Source organism: Haliaeetus leucocephalus, unplaced genomic scaffold, assembly GCF_000737465.1.
Source record: "Haliaeetus leucocephalus isolate CR32 unplaced genomic scaffold, Haliaeetus_leucocephalus-4.0 Scaffold163, whole genome shotgun sequence".
NCBI lineage: Eukaryota > Metazoa > Chordata > Aves > Accipitriformes > Accipitridae > Haliaeetus > Haliaeetus leucocephalus.
The window spans coordinates 759,639-776,875 of record NW_010972599.1 but is presented as its reverse complement, the minus strand read 5'-3'; the positions used below and the strand labels follow the sequence as shown (position 1 = coordinate 776,875).

Below are 17,237 nucleotides of genomic sequence, written 5' to 3'. Positions count from 1 at the left end.
TATTCATTTTCTGCTATTCTGAAGTCTACAGAAAGGTAAACAAAAGGAGGAAAACCTGAAGAGAAGGTTTTAAATTGCTTTGTGTTTTTATTGCAGAGGTTGGTATTAACCTGCTCTGCACCCTTGGCTCAGCCTTGTGAGGAGTCACTGCTATTCCGTGCTTTGTGTTAATGGACCCATCAAATAGTTTGTATGTTGTGTTAATTACGAAAATCAAATTCAGTAACTCCTGGAAAGCTGCTTCTTAAAATCTGTTTTGGAGAAAGTCAAGCTGTTAAATGCTGCTTTCTGACAGGGTAGAAAAATGTGAGTCGCTGAGGTTCCGGTGTCAAAATGGGGCATGCTGGAGGGACCGCGCTCCGTGCCGAAGGCTCCTCCTCGTCTCGGGCTCTGGGAAAGGGGTACGGCTGCTTGCAGCAGCTTCTCAAAAGTGCATAAATTAAACACACTGTAGTATTATGTGCTAGAGTATGGATGCGTGTTGAGGGGAGAATAGCACGTATCATGGAGATGGTGCTTAGATTCTCAAAATAAACCTGAATGGAGGGTGGGACCAGGTAGTTCCCACTAAAGCTAATGGAAGTTGCTGGTTTTGCTGGGAATATGCCACCAAAAGAACCTGGCTGGGCTGTTTTTCTTTCAGTATCGGGGCTCTAGACCAGCCAAGTCCGTATTGAGATAGGAAGAACACCCTCAAAGAGGTGCCTTTACGTCATGGCAAGTCATCTCTCACTTGACAGCTGAGGAGCTTAGATTCGTTAGGAATCCCCGAGGTTAAAGCAGACGTACCGCAGAAGACAGACGGGGCTTTAGGCAGGTCATCATGCTCTCCCCTCCTCACGGGCTGTGCGCTGCTGGACCCGCCGGCCCCGCCTGGGCGCTCCCGGGCGGCTTGTGGGGACCAGGCACCGGGGCCTCCGCGCCGAGATGCGGAGAGGGAGCGAGGGAAGGAGAAGGAGAGGCGGGAAAGCAGGCTGCGGGGAGGGCAAGGGCTCGCTCCTCCACCGCAGACGGCGCCTCTGCCGCCGCCGCCGCGGCTCCCGCTTGGGGCCCGCCCTCTGATAGCGGCCGGCAGCAGACCGCTGGCAGCCGGGGATGTAGCTCAGTGGTAGAGCGCGCGCTTCGCATGTGTGAGGTCCCGGGTTCAATCCCCGGCATCTCCAGGGGCTCCTTTTTTGGGGGGGTTGGTTGGGTTTTTTTGGTGATTTCCCCCCCCCCCTTCAGCCAGCAGCGCGCCGGGCCGCCGGTACGACGTGGTTTCAGCCCCCAGGGAGCCGCTTCTTCCCGCTCGGGAACCCCGCGGGGAAACGAAAAGGGCGCTGCGAGTGCTCTGGTCTTAAAAAGGTGGTGGGTTTTCCGCCGAGAAGGAAAAAAGACGACAAAAAAAAAAAAAGAAAAAAGAGGCTGCATTGGCCGGGAATCGAACCCGGGCCTCCCGCGTGGCAGGCGAGAATTCTACCACTGAACCACCAATGCACAGGCGGTAAAGCTGTTGCCGGCTCCTTCCTCGAATAGCTCACCGAAGGCAGTTCATTGCAAATGTTTTGTTTTCCTCCCTCTTTCAATTCCATCTTCACAGTCAGTACTTTTGAGCTGTTATTTCCAGGAGAAAAAAACGGCTTTTAGAAAGGTAGCGATGTCTGTATACCTTTTTCCTCCAAAGGATTAAAAAACCCTGGAAAATTGTATAATAGACCCATCATCCTTTAAATTCAAAACCTTTCAGACCAAGTCAGAAAAGGTGTATTTTTGTTCCTTTTCCCTGCTGGGAGGACCTTGCCAGAGGAGGCCACTGGTCAAGAGCTTACAGGCTTACATGCTCTACTAATAAAGGAATCATCATGGTACAATGTCCAAACTCACGTCTTTCTGTTTTGTCAATTGATGTAGTGCTATGGATCCTGACATTTCAGCACAATGTAACTTTGTGTAGGGTTGAGATATCAATAGAACACCATCGCTTGCACTGTGATGTAATGATGCCATGTTCTAATATAAATTATGTACAGTCTTGACATTTAGTTTGTCTTGGACACGGTCCCAAGAATGGCCACGCATGAGCCAGAGTTCAAGGAAAAGCAACACCAAGTGTTTCATGTCAAGAGAACATTAAGATGTACGTACGAGAAGAACAGCTGTGCTTAAGAATGCACTCCAGACACGATGAACACCTCCCACCAACCACCTCATGAAAGGTAGTAAGCAGGTGTCTTCTTCAACGAACAGTAATTTGGCACTACAGATAATGTTCCAATTCTCTGTGTGAACGTATGTTAAGACCAAAATGTAAACGCCGCAATAGAGAGTCCTCTGCTTACCAGCCCTGCAGCTATTACCTAACTGTTCCTAATTGCATGTTGAGTTCATCAAGAGGGTGAATTTTTTCTGCATGTGTAAAGCAGAAGCTGAGCAAAACTCGTGTTCTGAGTGAATCTGGAAAGAAAGTCAAGGCCGTGATTTGCTTGCCGGCCGGTGGATACCAGGTGACAGTATTTTCCAGTCACCCCTGGCCCAGAGGAACAATGCAGGCCAGTAACAACGCCATCACAGTTCTCTTTCCCCCAAGCTTAATTGCAACTTCTTAATTTCTACCGGCAGAAAGTAACATAGTAAATACTTCAAGTAATAACTAGTATTTAGGCTACTGCTTACAATTGCATCAGTCAGCCTTGAAAAACTGTTTTCCCAGGCAAGCATAGGACCGGAAATCCCAAAGCAGTTAGGAAAAAAATATTCATACTCAGAAGACTCTAATTCACTACCATAATATATCTGAAAGATAGCCATGCTGAGGTAAATAGCAATAGTTGACCCACTAGTTTCCCCCCTTACTTTTATTCTTTCACCCCCTTTCATTTCTGGTGAGCTGAGACACTGCAAGGCAGGGGATGGCTGGTGGCGGATGGATCTGGCAATGTCTGTGCACAGCCATGGGGGAACCAGCAGCGCTCCATAAGAGAGAAGAGTCCTTGGGCTGGCTCTCCTGGGCAGATTGGGGTGATTAACACAACAGGTTGCATTTCTGTGGAACTGCCACTCATTAGAGTTTCATTTTACAGAGGGTTGCCGCAGTAACAAACTTTGCACTATTAGCAAGCCCCTCTCATTCCCAGTGTAGAAATGAAATCCGTTCCTGCACTTGTAGTTAATAATTTGGAGAGCCATTTCCCATGTCCATTAGACCACGTTTTGCATCTGCTCAGAACATGTGTGGGTATTGGCTGATGCACTACAGAGGACTCTGTGAATCAGGAGGAGTTTGGCAACTCACACGCCTCACTGGAGCTCAAATGTTGCTCTAGAACATGCTCCAGAAACCCTTTTTCAAGCTGCATGACACAGGCTCATACTTGGCTTCCCTTTAGAAATGACCGTATGTAGGAGAGTGCTGAATGAAGGAGAGAATCAAGACCTATCATATTAGAAAATGGTGGTCCAGAGTCACCGAACTGGTGAGAATTTCATAGGATTGGTTCAGCTGATTAAGAATCTGCATCCTGCTCCAGTGAGGCAAGGAGTCCTTAGGGGAGTTCATTGTCTTAATCATCACAGCGGTTGGGAGAACACTCCCTGCAACAGCTCAGTGCAGAAGGATATGTTCTGTGTAAGGCTAGCAGAACAGTACAGGAACATTCAGTGAAATTACTGTCCTAAACAAAATTTAAGTACAAATACTTGATAAAAATAAATTGTCTCTAGCTGTCATCCATAAAACACACATAATTTTAGAAGTCCAGTAGATGGCTTGAATGGCATCAAGAATCCACCTTCATATAACAAGGTTATAACATCTAGGGGACTACTTTTAGTGAGATTGGTTAAAATGTACCTTTGTATGTATCTATCCAATATCTGATGAATGGGTGAGGGGGGTTGTCTTGTCAGGTACTCGGGACATCATCCCCTTTGGTTCAGCTCAGAAGTCTTTCAGGCAGCTAAGGAGACGCCATAGACCTTCACCAGAAACAAGGAAGGCAAAACTTGTTACAGGAAGAAGGAAAAGGATTTTCTTAGGCCTTTTTATCCCCCAGAAGGGGACAAATAATTTTTTTTCCATTCTGGATCGCCTTTAAGGGGACTCTGTTCTTGATGCTTCTGGCTAAGGCTTGACACAGTGTCTTCCTATGGGGCTCTGCTGCTGCAGAGCAGAACCAAGGAGCTCCAGATGCTGTTGCCGACTCGACTCTGCCATGTACCTCTGAGGAGGATGCAGTAGCTCAGGGGCACTTGTAGCCTCAAACATCCCAAGTTCAGCCAGTGCAGCTGCAATAGGGACAAGGTAGGGGCTAATAGATAGGCAGTGGTAAACCAGCTCAAATCAAGCTTAAAATTGCAGATGTGGATTAGCTGGGGCGGGGTAAGTGGATATCATTCACTCCCTCCTCCCCAGCTGGTACGGCCACATGTTCCTGTGTCCGCTGATACAACTGCGGCTGTGCAGCCACCTGCTTTAACACTGGTGTTGCATCAGTCCCTGCATTGGTATGTACAAAAGAGAAAGTGTGATGCTACAAAGGTACCTTTAACATTTGCTCTGATTCACCTCTTCATGTGGAGCTGTATTAAATCCTGTTAGAAATAATGCCTAAGGAGTAATTCAGACCAGCCTGAAATATAACATACCTTTTTGTAAGCACCAACTGCCTGATCATCTGTTTCTCATGTTTAACTAACACATACCTAATACTTAATATTACCAGGGAAGTCCAGTCAAGCCTTCTTACTGGCTCCCAAAACAGTGAAGGATAACTGGCAGGCCTTTCAAAATGGCTTCTAAAAGCCTCTTCAGTAAAGGCTTCCAAAGCATGCTCTTGTCTCTGTTTCCAGAGTGCAGAAAATTTGTACCATCCCTGGCGAGTCCTCCGCTGAGTGGAGTACATGCACATCAACTTGATTTTAACAGGTCACGGAATAAGCTGGGCATTTAAAAATATCCACCTACCCAAAAGGACAAATGAATACATATTGTGGAGCCTTCAGCAAAGACTGTTGAAACAAAACAAACAAAACAATCGTGGTAATCTTTTAGGTAAGACTTATAATGTAGAACAACTTGTCAGTGCAGGTTAAAGTTTTAAGGCCTAGCAATTTTGACAGCGTCCCTTTGAGCACAGTGAGAGCACAGGGATGAGCAGGACAGCAAAAGGTCACTTGGTCACACATATCTGCTGCCTCTTTTAAGTTTATCTCAAGACCCACTAGGCATGTCCCAATTAATTATTTAAATCTGCAGGGAAAAATATTTCTGTAGATGAAAAGGTATAATCTTAAATTCTGGGGAAGCTACAGGATGGCTGGCGTGGTCAAAAGTAGTGCTAAGAGGAAGCTGGGGCGTGATATCCGATCCACAGGCTTTGGAAATGGAGGGAAGTCATTTACATCCAGTAATGTAGATTTGTTTCAGATATCAGTGAAGTGGAAACTTACGGATTTTCCTATATCCCTTTGTTTTCAACTGAACAGTTCTGGATTACAAAAGGTCACCAAACGCAAATTGACAATGATATATCTGGTTATTTAAAATAACTTTTCCCAACACGACTATTGATGATGTAGCTAGCGATCTGCATAAGTTCCTTATAAACCTGTGGACACCCCAAAAATGTTTGTCCCAGACTATTCAGATGGTCACAAATGAAAGCAATCAGGCAAGCAATGCTAGTGAAATGGACACTGGAAGAGAACAAGAGAGTCAAACCCTGTATTTCTTCACTGTGTACTGGAATGTTAGGCTAGGGCTTTCAAAGTGATTGTATATGTCTTTGAACAGGTTTTCTAAGATTTTTCCCTAATCAAACAAATGGAGAAAATATCTGGAAAAAAAGCAGATGTGTATAATCACTGGGGCTGATTTTGGTCTGTCGTTGTCTGAGAGAAAAAAATAATATAGCTCAAATTCCAAAAAGCCTTTTCCATTTTATTTTCTGAATGTAATCTCTCTCTCTCTGGCACACGTAAAGAGAAAACAAATTTAGAAGATTTTTTTTCATATTTCCTGCCACAACAAAAATCTTTAAACAACAGAAAATAAATACACTTAGATAATCCAAGCACTCTTGCTTTCTAAAATATACTGTCTTTCTTTTCTCCCTCTCTACCAATAAAATGCATGGTCTCTATTAGACCTAGCTCAGCTGTTTGCCACAGAGAAATACGGATACTCCACATTGCTGCTTTCCATTGCCTAGCTCTCCCATAGTTAAGCTGCCTGTGCTACCATTGCAGGGAAAGGCCAATTATTGTGTTTGTTCTGCAACAAATAACGTGACCTGTGATCTTATTCTTTTAAAACTGCAATTTTGCATTTGTTTCTGTGACTCGGCCCTGATGTGTTATCTTTGTATAACAGCAAACAATAAGACATAATTATGAGGATAACACATTACTTTAGTTTTAATAGAAAAATGAGCCACTTTCTCTTTTCAGACACACACACACACGAGTGGATGTTTTTATCTGTTGCAGTGTAGGGGGAAAATGTCTAAACACTAGCAATACAGACTGGTTCAGTTGGTAAACTGAGTATCTGATATGAAGTAATACAGTTGTATTTCCAAGTGATACCTGATACCAGCAGCCAGAGATGGGAACAATTTTAAATGTTTAATCATAGCCATGACTAAGTACTTTTATTTTCCAATGGGAGGACCTACCATGGATCCTGCTTGAAAGAATCTCGGTAGAGATATTCTGCTTCTGCTTCTGTCACTTCAACTCTTCTGCGATTATTATTACCCCTTGCTCCTCATAAAGACATTTTCCTGGAGACAGATTAGGAGAAAACATATTTGTGAACGTATGAACAGATTTTCTTCTTATGATACATAACTTTGGCATGCAGTCAGGAAATGATGATAATCTTTTTCTCCATCTTCCCTTGCTAATGAAGAGAAACTGCCTCTGGGGTTAAGGACAAAAGGTGAACTCTCCCTGAACACAATTTACACCTGCTGAGCACATGATTTCGGGCATCTAAAATTCTTGTCTTGGCAGGTGTCCCAGGGACCAAGCCACACGCACGGAGACTTAGGAGGTAATATTTTCATCTAGACATTAAATAAAAAACAGACTCAAGAGGGATGAATTTTGTGATACTTTAAGGCATCTAATTTTTTTGTTTAACCTTGTAAAAATCTTTCACTATTCAAACTTATGAAGACCAATCTTTACCAACCAGTAACTAAGATAAAAACACAGTTGAAAAATAACTAAGATAAAGAGACAGCTGTAGTTGAAAAGAAACCCTAACAAGGGAGGAAAGAACAGCTCATCCCTCGTTTGTTGGTAGCTGTACTGCAAATGTGTGGAGAACCTCTCCTGGAAAGGGAGATTGCTAGGTAAATGTGATTCTTATAAAAGTTTTCACTCATTCTTGGATTTCCCTTTTATGAGAAGAGTAGTATGGTGCTCTCATTTTCTACCCTCTTTAAGACTTTGCTGGTTTGGAATAGTTCATGAAACACAGAAGTGCTGGGGTGCAGAACATGTTTGCTTGGAAACTGGACGTAGACACATTTTACCCTCAGACACTGCCTTGTTTTGAAGCAATCAAAAATTATCATAAATTGATACTGACAACAGTGCCACATCTGGGTAGGCAACAACCTTGAGGTGTGGGTGGGAGGACAGGATATTTTCCCAGTTCTAACAAATTTATGATGATGTTTTGAATATTTGTAAAGAGACAGACGAAATGGCAACATTTAATGCCATGTTAGTACACATATATAGGGCAGGTATTCACATTTACAACTTGTGTGTGTCGGATCATGCTGAAAGTATTCACCACAAATTGCATTTAAATCCTTTTTTTCCCTAGCCCAATTATTCTTCTTCCTTTCTCACACTCGCCAAAAAAGCCCCCCAAACCATAGCCCCAAAAAGCAATGAATCCACTTCTGGGGTGTTTTCCTTTAATTTTCCATTCTTTCTGTTCAGCTGAGGTATTCCCATGGATTCTAAGCCTGAATATCTATGGAATGTACTAATTCCAGCTGCCACCTGAGATCTTAATTTCCTTTTAAGAGCACTACCATGTCTCCTAATGTGTCTGGGATAAAAACTGCTTCTAGCATTGGTGGCCTGAATATCACTTACTTTGCAAAACTTCTGAAATCCAACCCTTGCAGTTGTTTACCAACTTTAAATGCCACCTGGAGAGTTGATAGCCATACATTATTATTGCAGCTTCCAATTTAGCTCATCTGGTTATATCTGACCCAAGAGGGAAGGATTAGGTTCCTACGGCCTCCTCAGATGGGACCTGTTGCTGACGTTTAGCTGGCTGATGGGGGACTGGAGCATGCCTGAAGGACACTGTGGGAGGGAGATGTGCCCCATCCTTCATGGCAGCAGCAGGTTGTTTTTCTGTGCCTGATAGAAAACATGTCTCATGCTGCCTGTAAAGCATGTTGACTAAGCAGTGAGCACGGAAGAACAGCAATAAAAACAGTTTCTGGGAGACAGCCAAGAAGCACGGTTAGAGACACAGCTGATCCCTGTATGCCTGGAAAGCAGGGAACCACAGCCAGTACAGTGCATGGGCTGTGTAGGGCTCCTGCATGCGTGACACCAACTGCATCAGACAACTGATGCAGGCAGCGTATGGGCAAAGACAGACTTCTGACAGGCTTATGGGTATAAATAGTCACAAGATCAGCTTGTGTTTTGGTCCAGCAGGGAAAAGGAGATCCCAAACACTTGTGGAACCACAACTGAAGTGGACTAAAAATGTAAATTTGCAGGGAAAAGCACAGCCAAAAGTTCAGCAGTGAGTTTTGGAGGGGGAGGAAGATCCTGGCTTATTACTGATGTGTGTCTGGCTTTCTCATTGCAAAAGAAGCAACAGGCAGGAATCTCCAGATGATTCCCTAAAAAAACATAGCTGTGTTTGTCAGATGTGTCCCTAGGAGCCTGGAGCGTGGGAACCAGGATGAGAAACAAAGAGGAGCATTAGAGGCCATAACTCTTAGCAGCAGCTCTTCCAAGTCTTGTCACTTGGTATCACAGAACAGAAAGCAGTAAGAAGAAGGAGGATACACAAAATGTCTCAAGGTATTGCCCAGTCAGCCACTCGCTTGTAAGCCTTACACAGCAAGTGCCTAGGGAAGTTCAAGATTGGAAACCTGCTATTTTGGAGAGGTAAAGAATTGGAAAGCTTTCAATTCAGAAATACAGAAATAGAGAAAAATAAGCCTGCGTACCCTGCGCTGCAAAACTGAAGTCCCAGCACTTGTGCTGCAAGTTTCTTCTCCGTGGCAGCACGAGTGTCACCCTGTGGTGGGCTCCATTAGCTGGGGGGCCCCAGAGGAGTAGTCGTGCAGCCTGCCGGCAGGTGGAAAGTCTGGCTTCTATGAAGACCTGGATTAACTGCTAAATTGTGCTTCTGCCAAGTCTGGTAGAAATTGGGAGCTCGGTGGGGTTTCCCGAGACATTTCAGTTGAAGTAAGAGAGCTGGCAGATTTATGCAGCCATTGAGATGTCATTTCTCAACCAGCTTCATGCCATATTGGAGCCACTGGAGAGGACAACTGAAAGAGAGAGGTGAATTTCTATACAGCCATTATGCACCACGTTATTTTTTTCCAAGGTGGGTCATCAGAGATTTAGCATTGTTCTGGTCTAGGATTTCCTCTGTGAATCATCCAGGTTATGAATCTTATGGCTCTACTACAGATCGAGACGTGGCTCTCCGCTGCACTGCCCTTTAACCCGCTAGGCGAGCAGGGAAGGACCTGGCGCCAGGTAAACGGGCATTAACACAGCGTACATTAATATATATTCAGATAGCGTAACGGATCCGTCCCCCATTTCTTTGTAAAGAAGGCACCTCTCTGTGACCCGAAAGCGAACCGCCGCCAGAACTCCTCGGAAACGAGGGCGACCAATTCAAACAAACGCCAGTTGCCGGCTCAAAGGCGCGGGCAAACAACCCCCAGACAACCGGCAGCGTCCGTGTCCGAAGGAGCCTGCGCTGGCCCCGCCGGAGGAGGGGGCGGGATGGCCCGCGGCCCCCCTAACTCAGCCCGGGGTGAGGAGGGCCCGCCGCTCTCCTCAGCGCCGGCAGCGGGAAGGCGGGAACAGGCCCCTCAGCGGCGGGGCCTAGCGCGCGCTTCCCTTCCTGAGGAGAAGCGCCGGCCTGCCGTTAGGCCCGGCCGCGGCCTGCCGGCGGGGTGAGGCGGGGGGCCGGGGCGGGGGGGCGCCGCCGGTGGTTAAGGCGGAGCGGGGAGGCGGAGGAGGGTGTTGGCTGGCTGGGGAAGCCGCTGGAGGCGAAGCGAGGCGTGCCGCGGCCGGAGGAGGCGGGCAGGGAGCCGGCTGCTCCCCCCCTTGCTTCTCCTCCCGCCGGCCGGCGAGCAGCGAGGAGAGGGACGCGGGGTGGCCCGGGCTCCTGGAGTAAGCGGCTTTCGGTTTTTTTGGGGTTTTTTTTTGGGGGGTGGGGGGGTGGGGAGCGGTTAATAGCGGAGGGGAGCTGGCCAGGTTTCCAGGGCTTCGCCCCGGGGGTGACTTGGGGGCTGTGGGTGCTGGCTGGGAGAGCCGGCAGCGTGCTCTGCTCTGGTCAGGAGAGGGGGATTCGGTGTGTGCTCTGGGCTGGAGACGCCTGCGGTAAACCTCGGGTTAAGCCCTGAAGTTGCCTTTGTTATCAGTCGGTAGCAAATGCATCGTGACTGACTGTCTCTCTTCTTCTCCAGATCTTACTTTTGCAAAGTACGGTAGGACCTTACGCTACCAAGGGCTCCCAGCCCCTTCCCCGCCCCGTTTTATTTAAGCTTTGAGATCGAAAGAATGACCGGAAAATCGAGTGTGTGGCTGTTTTATGGAAGTAGTATAAAGTCCTTGGCAGCTGTCCCATTTGTCCGCGTGTTGTCACCCCGCTCAGGGGCCGAGCGCCCCGAGAATGTCCTCATAAATGGAGATAGCGCCCTGCTGTCTCGCAGTTTATGGATAGCTGTTTGCACATGTGTAGGTATCTATATATAACAAATAGGGGGGGTTGCTGAACTCTTTAACTAGATTTTCTTTCTCAGGCAGAGCTTGTAGAATATAGTGTCTCCTATTATTAAAAAAAATGTGAATTCTGGGCAAAGAATAGCCTAGCTGTAGTTACACTGATTTTTGGAAAATGGAAACAGTTACTTCTCACTTGCACTGAACATATTCATGGGAGCACTTCTGGGTGAGAGCATATCGGTGTAACAAGTAAGTCCTAAACTTTTTTGAGTTGTCTTCTAACCAGTTGCTTCAGTAAACGTTTGTAAGCCCATTACTACAGGCAAAGATATAAATGTGTGTGTGTGTAGACCTTGAGTTTAAAACAGACAGATTTATTACCTGCTGAACTTACTCTACTGTTTACTGTAAACTGGTAGTAAAGGTGCATTGAGAGCAAGCTCCTTTCCACTCACTGCTAGGAAGCGGGGGCTCTCCCTTCTCCGCTCTGAAGTAGTTGCACTTTTCTTCTCTGCCCCGCTCCTTGCAACCCTTCCTAGTATCTCTTTATTGCCCTAAGAGGCACTCGCGTCAGAGAGCCATGCCGGCTGCAGCTGCGCTGGGCTTTCTCGAGGGGCAAAGGCATTGAACGTGCGGTGGCAGGAGCACCTCTCCAGCCTTGCCAGGTGCAGTTGGTTTCCAGCTACCTGCAGGACAGTGGCAGGCAAGGACTATTCCCTTGAAGGCTTGGAGTGCTGCGGCTGCGGGAATCTGTTACCACTACAGATCCTTGCATTTGTCTTCTAGTGGTTCTCGGGTAGTGGCTAGACTTCTCTTTATGTCTTATTTTCATTTTGTTTGCAGTCTGCTTCCATACTGAGCTCTCTTTGAACCATTCTGTAATGGGGTTTCTACCCAGAAAGTTTCCCTGCATGAGAGGCTTGCTCGAGTGTAATTACAGCGATGTTGGCCTGAAGGCTCTGAAGTCCCTTTGTAAGACAATCTTCTGACCATGGATAAGAAGCAAGCTTGGAGACTCAGCTGTTAGGAGTGTGGTGTATTTTTAATTGACGTTAATCAGACCTTTTCTTTTCCTCACTTATTTGTAGGTATGGTTCCTCAGAAATGTTCAGTGATGAGCAGTGACTGACGATTAGCTAGTAAAGACTCAGTCTGGTATTTAGAGATATAGCTAAGGCAAAATCGGGTATTGGCTCTTCTGTAACAGCAGTAAGCAGAATATTATTAAATTTAATGTTAGACATTTACCTATTTTATTTAGTCTAACTTCGGATGAAAGTTTTGAGTAGGCGCACACATGCATTAAAAATCATACACACGCTTTATATCTAATTTATAGTGTTACTTTGGTTGTATACATACGGATAGACACTTTGTTTTGCTTAGTTATGTGTGTGCACATGTATGCATGCACAGGAGCATAGTAGTAATAACTTTGTGAGCTGGGCCCTTATTATATAATGTAATATTTTCTCTAGAGATCCATTTCTACCTGGTAACCTGTCACTAATAGAAATTTGGAAAGCTGGATGGATGTGGTAGGTTCAAAGGCCGTTAACGCAAACCAGTTTTCCAAAGGAAAGCTCCTACAGGTTCCGTTCTGCTACCTACTTTGTCTTCACACAAGTCTCTACAAGCTTTAGCAAATATTTAAAAGAAATGTGCTTTTTCCACAGTTAGTTTGCAATTGTTACTTTCTACTTTCACATGTAAATATCTCGATGGTTTCAAAACAAGGGTTTGCATTTGCAAGTAGCTCTGTGAAGCAACAGCTTACTCTTATAGTGCTTGTTTACACACTGGCAAATAGGATTTAAAGAATTACTTTGCCTTTTCTAAAATATATGGGCCTATGCTGCACTTGATTTAAACTGGAGGTCTGATAGTCTAGTTCTATAAATCAGTTAATCTCCTGTATATGGCTTGGCCTTCCGGTTGTAGTCTGAGCCTGCATTTTTCTGGGGATTAGCTTTATCATTGTGGGTGTGCCCCTGCACATGATGTGAAGTCACCGGTGTGAGCAGGACCGCAGAGTTATGCCTCCGGGAGGCCACGGATAGCTGGACACATGCCTGTCCCCTTCCTTGTTGGGTGCTCTTGGGAGGATGGGAGGCCACTGAAAAGCTGAGTGCTGGGTAAAAAGGGAAATGAACACAAAATAAAAATTAGAGGCTGGAAAAAAAGTTCTGAAGCAGATCAGACAAAAGTGGGAAGATCACCCTTTAAAGAAGGAAGGCCTCCTGTGCTTCAGCTGCTTCATTGGTATTTGTGGGTCCAGACTGGAGCTACCTGGGAGTAAACAATGCAGAACACAGAGACCACGGAGGCTGCGACCTCAGAAACAGCTGTTTTGCTTTAGGGGTCCACTGCAGCTGTGCCACAGCTCTTGCTAATGTAGATGTAGCCCATTTCTTCCAAAAAGCATTACTTTAGAAAACAATTTTTATTATATAATGAACAAACCATTTGCAATCAAAACTCTTCTACAGTATCATGGTATTGCTTTTAGAAACATTTTGTATCCTTGAATAACTTTCTTCGAGCCAGGTTCCCAAGTGAACGTGTAGCTCTGTCTCAAAGGGGTTTCCAAATGCCAGATGAACTCACCCTGAGTTATATTCTGATAATGCTGATGGAGCCCAGGTTGTTGTTTCTCTGCTGGCTGGCTACAGAGTCTTGGGCTGTGCCTTTTTTTTTTTTTTTTTTTTCCTTAGCAAAGTGTTTTTCAAACCAAGTGTTGATTCTCATTTCAAAATGGTATTGAATGCATGCCCCTCCTCTGGGATTAGATTTGCATGTACTATCAGGTCTCAATCTTTATTCCACTCTATAAAACTAGGCTACTTCCTTGACACACCTAAGTAATCACCTAATTTGTAGTTATTTTTTGAACAGGTACCTGTTTGTATATGCAGGTCTATGTCCAGTCTTGTAATAAGCAAAACACCTTATTTTCTAATCCTTTCTCTTTTAGTGTTTGATTAGGGGTGGGGGGAAGAAAACTGGATATAGTTCAGTATTAGGATCAAGCTGAATGGGTAGACTGTCTAATCAAATATCTGCATTAAATATGAGGGGAATGAAGAATACCAGAAGAAAAGGGTGAACAGCTATAAATTAACTGTATCTAAAAGGAACACTTCTTTCTAATTACAGTAATTGGTTTATAGTATTTGCAAGTTTGTATTATGTGTGTGGTGGGTTTTATGGCTGATATTAAGCCCCACTAATATAGAAAGTAAGGATGACTATTTGAACTATTTAAGCTAAAGGCAATGTTGGCACAAGAACAAAAAGATATGGAAATCACCCTGCATACATTTAGTCAGTAATCAGGCTGGAGACTAGGTTTCCCACTCCTTGGATGGCAGATTTTGAAGTAATCTTTCAGTAGGACAGGAGGGAATTTAAATACTTTTATCATAAAACTTGGTAAATATATTATGATGTTTGTGTGGTGGGAAAGCTCAAAATACTTGTGACCTCAGTGTTTCTTTGTATTCCTGTTAGTTCTGAGGTACTGCGCTTGGGATTACAGCCATCGCTGTCTGTAAGTATTGCCTCATTCTCAGAAACATGCTGCTTTCTCTGGCAAGATTATTACTATCTGAAATCCCAAGAAGAATTTACAAATCAGACTTTTCCCCTCATCATCTATAAGGCATTTTTTTTGTAGGAGGGCAATGAAACAGAAGAAAAAGAAATGGTCAGGTTAAAAATACCAATAGGGGAAAGAGAAGCCAAAAAAGTTTGTTCCTTGTAGGATACATCTTAAAGCAGCTGGGATATTATCTAATGCTGGGTGGGAGAATCTTGGTAACTGAGTACAGAAAGCAAATTAAGTAGTTTGAAGCAGTGGGGACCAAGAGAAGGAATGAGGATAGTATGTCTATTCTGTGCTTTGCTTTTCCTTTATTTTTGTGCATGACAAGCACTGCAACTACTTTTGGGCATGATAGCTGACCTAGTTGCCTGTACTAGAGTGTGGGAAGGATTTTCCCCATATGGTAAACTGTTGCTTTGCTTCCACTTATTAGTGCAGGGTGGCCTGCGGGGTTTTTGGGTTTTAAGTTCTGTGTACAGGAACTTACAAATTTGTGGTGTGGTCTGTGGCTGAAAGGGACTCGTAACCCTGTAAACTGTCTAGATATTGTGGGTTATGTTTCTGTGCTTGGTTGGTGAGGTAGTTCTTGGATAATTACTTTAATTAAAGTGCCATAACTTGTGTTTAAGAACCCGAAGTAACCATCGGAGGCTTTAGGAGAGGATCTGGAGGATGGACTCCGCCATGATGTGTCAGCCACGTTTTGTACCCACTGGGTCTCTTTCTTGGTGTGTGGCTTCACTATAGATATGGCTTACAGTAGTTACATGTAGGCATCACGAGTGCATGAGTCAGTGGCCCAGACTTCTGCTGGTGAGGTAGATAACAAGCTTTGGTTGCCCTTCAAAGCGTGCTGCTTTGTTCTCTTGTTTGCTGCTGTTGCTGGTTAGGTAACAAGTAGCACAGGGCAGCCCAGGAGATTAGACCCATATCAACTGAGGAAAGAGATGCTTGATGACTGTTAGGAGTGCTGCAGGGGAAGCATCTTCAATTTTGGTTGGTTTAAGCTTTAATCACTTGCTTTTAAGATGCTTATGGTCTGACATCCTATGTAACATAGTGTTAACCACTTCAGTCTTTTAAAAAGCAAACAAGAGAGAGCTGGTAGATGATCTTGTTAAGGGGGGTGCTAATAGGATTATTTTCTGATTACATCCCCTTCTTGTTATTTGGCCACTTCCTGCATTGACACACCCTGCAAACTGCCAGTAACACGCTCTCAGAATAGTACAGCTTTAAATGCTTAAGTTACCCACAGTAAGAAACCTAATTGTGGCTTGTCTTACTGCTGTTCTGTGTGCCGTCACAGTGGCCACCTTTTAAGTAGTCCTGCAAGAAGGATCAAAAGCTGAATTAGAGGCAGCTGAGGATAGTGACTTCGGCTGTTTAGAGAAGCAGAGGCAGTTCAAGACTCTCAACTCAGCCTGGAGGGACATTGGTCTGGAGCTGTCATCATCCAAAACTTAGCTGAGAAGCTTTTGGAAGGAATGAGAAAGATTGAATTAGACAATGCTACTGTGCCAATGGCAAGTTATGCAACCTGTAGTGGTGATGATTATAAGTTTTCTATTTTTAAGTCTTCCATTGAGTGACTCACTTTATTAGATGTGTTCGTTTAAAATGGAATGTGAAGCACCCAGATTCCATGGTAATGGCCTCATAAAGCACACAGATATACAACATAACAGATTGGATTTCTTCTCTTAATTTAACAGGTTTTGCGTCTCATACACCATGTCTGATGGCAGCATACAGGGCGTCACACACTCCTATTGCTAAGCTCTACAGTTTGTATCCATCTGTCTCTTCACTTTTGCTAAAGTAGTCATCTTTCTTTGATCTCTTAACTCGCGATTCTGCGTCTGAATTTTCCACCATTCACCTTCTCTCCCTCTTCCCTTATTCCTCTCATTCTTTCCCCCAGCTTTGGCTGTGTGCTGCTTAGATCTAGCCTGATATCTTAGTAATTAGAAAGTCCTTGAGTACAGAAATGCTGGCAATTGCAGCACTTCCTTTTCAGTCACCTGGCCTCCTTGGCTGGGAGTGGGTTACACAACTCAAAATAAGATCCAGCCAACAGTCTTGCAGCTACCTGGGCTGGGCATTACAGGAAATAAGGAAGGCAAGTCACTCCTAGGATTTTTATTGGCCTAATGAGAACTGCAGGGTGCAGATGCTTGTTATGTGGGGCATGCTATTCAGAAGCATCTACCGAAGACAGGTGTTGAAATCACTTCTTTAAAAAACAGGATGTAAGTTGCGCTTTGTCTGCTTTTTGGTTTTTAAATGTGGGGCTGAAAGTGAAGCAGAACCCTGTGTTTAAGAAGTGTATTAATTGATGAAGCAGGGCCCTTGCCTGCGATGCAGGAGGTCCCGGGTCTGTTAGCTTGTGAGGTTCACCCAGGGACCCTGCTGCGGCAGGGTTGCCAGTCACCAGCCTGGGCTCTGGAGTAGGAGCTGCCTATGGAAGTGACTATTGCATGCTTCTTTATATCAAAGTAAGTGTGACTCTGAATTGCTGGTTAAGAAATGCACTGCAGGAGGGAGCGGTTCCTACTGTGACGACAACTTGTATTAACTTCTTTAACTTTCGGAAACTGAAAGCATGAACTTGTCCTGATAAATCTTTTGTGTAGCTTCCATTACATGTAGAGTAGCTTTCCTCCTCCCCCCCCCCCCCCCCCCC

General features: G+C 44.8%; 1 protein-coding gene and 2 non-coding genes across 4 annotated transcripts in view; 2 read left to right on the top strand and 1 right to left on the bottom strand.

Annotated features, from left to right (window-relative positions):
- The first annotated feature begins 1,091 nt into the window (after window positions 1-1,091).
- On the top strand, window positions 1,092-1,163 carry TRNAA-CGC. The gene has a single exon. It is a non-coding gene; the product is annotated as a tRNA-Ala (tRNA).
- Window positions 1,164-1,405: 242 nt separating this feature from the next.
- TRNAG-GCC lies at window positions 1,406-1,476 on the bottom strand. The gene has a single exon. It is a non-coding gene; the product is annotated as a tRNA-Gly (tRNA).
- An 8,801-nt stretch (window positions 1,477-10,277) lies between these two features.
- Window positions 10,278-17,237, top strand: part of GPD2 (glycerol-3-phosphate dehydrogenase 2 (mitochondrial)) — a 63,157-nt gene continuing 56,197 nt past the window's right edge. Inside the window, exons 1-2 of one of the 2 annotated variants that reach the window (XM_010563052.1) lie at window positions 10,278-10,392; window positions 11,025-11,196. The gene's annotated coding sequence lies outside the window, so the exon portion shown is untranslated. The remainder of the gene's footprint in view (window positions 10,393-11,024; window positions 11,197-17,237) is intronic. The other variant, XM_010563051.1, reaches the window with a different exon arrangement.